Genomic DNA, 4,692 nt, shown 5'->3' with positions numbered 1-4,692 from the left:
GTGAATTAAATTTCTTGTTGATTAGTTGTTGTTTGCTTTTCTGTGAATCGAAGAAAAATCAGTTGAGCATATTACGCTTTCTTACTTTTGTAACGCGTCTTAGGTTGTTTTCTGCTAATCGGAAATATAGGGATTTTGCGATTGAAGCTATGTGGTGGATGCATTTAATAATATAATTTCACAACATAATTTCAAATGGTACCATTCTTTTAGATAAACACAGGTTATTGTACTATCTTAAAAACAAGAATATGCATTTTGGACACATACAATGTACATTAATTTCCATGAACTAAAGTTTACAAAGCATTGATATTCGGCTGCACATAGAAGAAATAGGGGATTGATTTTCATAACGCTTGTTTCCAAATTCAATGCACTGTTGTGGTTTTTTTTTCCCACTAGACAAACATATTTTTGTTAATAGCCGCTTGCAAAATGTAGTCGCTCTCTGACGCCTTGCCGACATTAAAAGAATATGTGTGCGTTTGTGTAAGAGAGAGAGAGAGAGAGATATTGTGATTGTCAGTCTTTACTATACAATATGCATAAAGACACACAAAAAGAGCCCAGTTTTCAGTACTTTCATTTATTAGTTCCTTCACTCTCTCTTGAAGGAATTTCTACAATTGAGTTAAAAAAAAAAAGGGAACGCACTGATTTGAATACGTATAGGTCGTAGGTTTGACAATTGTTTGACAGACGCCTGAGCTGTTTTTAAAATTCGAATTTTTCCTTTGACCAAAAAAACAAAAACCCTGCTATTCTTAAAACAAGCTTAAAAAGACGAATACGTTACATTATCGATAAAGTAGTATGCATACAAAAACATAAATAAGCCTGCTCTGCTTGCCATATGCTCACATCCAATCAAGGTTGGCATTAAAGTGAAAAAAAATCAATCAAGATCTTATACTTTTGTTCATTTGTTCAAAAGCCAATGACATTAAAAATTATTTGTGTCATATTTTAATTATGAAACTTTTCGGCAGCCTATGGTGAGCCTCCTTTGTGTAAGAGTTGCTCCGCTCTGTTCGCTTTAAAACATGCAATTGAGGCCTTCAGAAGGGATATTGGAAAAGATACGTACTTTGCTCTGGGTATGCAAATGAACAAATCATAAAAGAAACCAAATATGGATGTTTTTATAATAATTATTTTACTAAATATATATTTACATTTTAGATGCACCAGCAACTGTTGAGAAGGTCAACAGGCCTGCTCACTTGACCCAACAATGTTTGTTATACAGTAGAAAGAAGGGGTGTAAACGCCATGCAGTGATGTTGCAACTTTAATTATTATACTCTTCAATACATTGATGCTCTGGACCAAAAATATTTTTTAACAATTAATTACTGACAAGTTTATTTATTTGGGGTTTTTATTGCCAACTGGCAGACTTTCTGCTAATGTTGTAAGATAAGTAGGGTAGTATGTGATAATTGCATTTTTGCATGCACATCTATTCCTCTCACAGTGTTCATATTTAATGTAATATTGCTTGTAATGGTGGTGATACCCTTTTAACTCAGTAATTGACTTTCTATATCAAAATGTGTAATGGATGAATTCTGTTAAATTGAAATGAGATCAGGCAAGCTGGTTAGCAGTTTGTTTGGTAAACCAGAAGATTGTCATTTTGTTAATTTCATTAAAAAGCATTAGGTTGATTTAATTAAGTATACAATGATTTTTATGCACCAAGAAAGTACATGTATATGTATTGCATTTATTCACTATATAGAGCTAGTTAGTTTATTTGGTCAACGGTGTTATTATTGCTTGGGTATTATTGCTATTGCAATTTGATTTGAAAGCCTCTCGCTCATTTATTTGTGCTACCACTGAGCAAAAGTCTCACTTTTAGAAAAAGGAATATATAGTGGAAAAGTGAGACTGAGATCAAAAGTGAGCTCATCTAAGTTTTATGGCCCCGGGCCCTGAACTGGTCAGAGCGTAATTCTGTCTTCAAGTTGTCAGTCGCTGCATGAATACAATAGGATTTCTTGAGAAATAATGGAAAAGTATATACATTCTACTCCTGACGATATGACATTAATCATAATATCATTAAACATTTTCTAGGGATTTAAAAAAAGAATCGGATACTTTTTAGCTCATCTGAGCCAAAGGCTCAAGTGAGCTTTTCTGATCACAATTTGTCCGTTGTCTGTCGTTGTCGTCGTTGTTGTCGTCGTCGTTGTTGTAAACTTTTCAAATTTTCATCTTCTTCTCAATAACTACTGGGCAGATTTTAACCAAATTTGGCACAAAGCACCACTAGGTAAAGGGGATTCAAGTTTGTTCAAATGAAGTGCCACACCCTCTTTAAAGGGGAGATAATTGAGAATTATTGAAAATTTGTTGGTATTTTTCAAAAATCTTCTTCTCAAAAACTATCAGGCCAGAAAAGCTTAAACTTGTGTGGAGGCACCATCAGGTAGTGTAGATTCAAGTTTGTTCAAATCATGGTCCCCAGGGGTAGGGTGGGGCCACAATTGGGGGATCAAGTTTTACATTGGAATATATAGGGAAAATCTTTAAAAATCTTCTTCTCAAAAACTATCAGGCCAAAAAAGCTCAAATTAAAATGGAAGCATCCTCAGATAGTGTAGATTCAAGTTTGTTCAAATCATGGTCCCCGGGGGTAGGGTGGGGCCATAATTGGGGGATCAATTTTTACATAAGAATATATAAAGAAAATCTTTAAAAATCTTCTTCTCAAAAACTATTGGGCCAGAAAAGCTCATTTAAAATGGAAGCATCCTGAGGAAGTGTAGATTCAAGTTTGTTCAAATCATGGTCCCCGGGGGTAGGGTGGGGCCATAATTGGGGGATCAATTTTTACATAGGAATATATAAAGGAAATCTTTAAAAATCTTCTTCTCAAAAACTATTAGGCCAGGAAAGCTCATTTAAAATGGAAGCATCCTCAGGAAGTGTAGATTCAAGTTTGTTCAAATCATGGTCCCCGGGGGTAGGGTGGGGCCACAATTGGGGGATCAATTTTTACATAGGAATATATAAAGAAAATCTTTAAAAATCTTCTTCTCAAAAACTATTAGGCCAGGAAAGCTCATTTAAAATGGAAGCATCCTCAGGAAGTGTAGATTCAAGTTTGTTCAAATCATGGTCCCCGGGGGGAGGGTGGGGCCACAATTGGGGTATCAATTTTTACATAAGAATATATAAAGAAAATCTTTAAAAATCTTTTTCTCAAAAACTATTAGGCCAGGAAAGCTCAAATTTGAGTGGAAGCATCCTCAGATAGTGTAGATTCAAGTTTGTTCAAATCATGGTCCCCAGGGGTAGGGTGGGGCCACAATTGGGGGATCAAGTTTTACATAGGAATATAAAGAGAAAATCTTTAAAAATCTTCTTCTCAAAAACTATGAGGCTAGAAAAGCTCAAATTAAAATGGAAGCATCCACAGAAAGTGTAGATTCAAGTTTGTTAAAATCATGGTCCCCGGGGGATAGGGTGGGGCCACACTTGGGGGATCAAGTTTTACATAGGAATATATAGAGAAAATCTTTAAAACTCTTCTTCTAAAAAACTATAAGGCCAGGAAAGCTCAACTGTGAGTGGAAGCATCTTCAGATAGTGTAGATTCAAGTTTGTTCAAATCATGGTCCCCGGGGGCAGGGTGGGGCCACAATTGTGGGATAAATTTTTACATAGGAATATATAGAGAAAATCTTTTAAAAAATTTCTTTTAAAAACAATTTGGCCAAGAAAGCTCAAATTGGCTTGTAACCATCCTCAGATAATGTAGATTCAAGTTTGTTCAAATCATGGTCCCTGGGGGTAGGGCGAGGCCACAATTTGGGGATAAATTTTTAAATATAGAGAAAATCTTTAGAAGTCTTCTTCTCAAAACTATTAGGCCAGGAAGGCCCAAATTTGAGTGGAAGCATCCCCAGATCATATAGATTCAAGTTTGTTTAAATAAAAGTCCAGGGGTAGGGTGAGGCCACAATGGGGGATGGATTTTTACTTAGGAATATATAGAGAAAATCTTTAAAAATCTTTTTAAAGACTATTTGGCCAGAAAAGCTTAAACTTGTGTAGAGGCATCCTCGGGTAGTGTAAATTCAAGTTTGCAAAATCACAGTCCCTAGTGGTAGGGCGGGACCGTGATGGCAGTTTGAATTTTTACATAGGAATGTATATAGAGAAAATCTTATATTTTCGGAAAGTTTTCGGTCCAAAACTCAGTACTTAGTGTGAAAGCACAGGTTATGCAGATTTAAGTATGATGAAACCATGATTCCCTAGAAAAAAGTGGGGCCATGAAATGGGGGGGGGGGGGTATATAGGAATAGAGAAAAATCTTCTTACAGGTACAACAACAAAAGGGGCTTGGTATTTACCAAAAAATAAGAGGTGGATAAAAATTGGCAGATTTTCAATTTTTTTTAGCAAGATCTACTGTACTCAGTTGTCAAGATATTTTGATACTGTAATCATTATGCTAATTTGAACGAATTAAGGCAATTTGTGCTCAGGTGAGCGATGTGGCCCCTGGGCCTCTTGTTTTAAATATTACGAGTGGTTTTTATGTCAATGGTAAAATTATTTTTGTATACATTTGATACTCTTACACTTGCTTTGTGTGTGTGTATATTTTTTTTGGTGGTGGGGGGTGGGGGTGGGGAAGGAGGAATGTTTTGAGGTGTTTTTTATGTG

The sequence above is a fragment of the Crassostrea angulata genome, chromosome 1, assembly GCF_025612915.1.
Source record: "Crassostrea angulata isolate pt1a10 chromosome 1, ASM2561291v2, whole genome shotgun sequence".
In the NCBI taxonomy this organism is placed as follows: domain Eukaryota; kingdom Metazoa; phylum Mollusca; class Bivalvia; order Ostreida; family Ostreidae; genus Magallana; species Magallana angulata.
The sequence above is the reverse complement of the archived record's forward strand: the minus strand, read 5'-3'. Positions refer to the sequence as shown.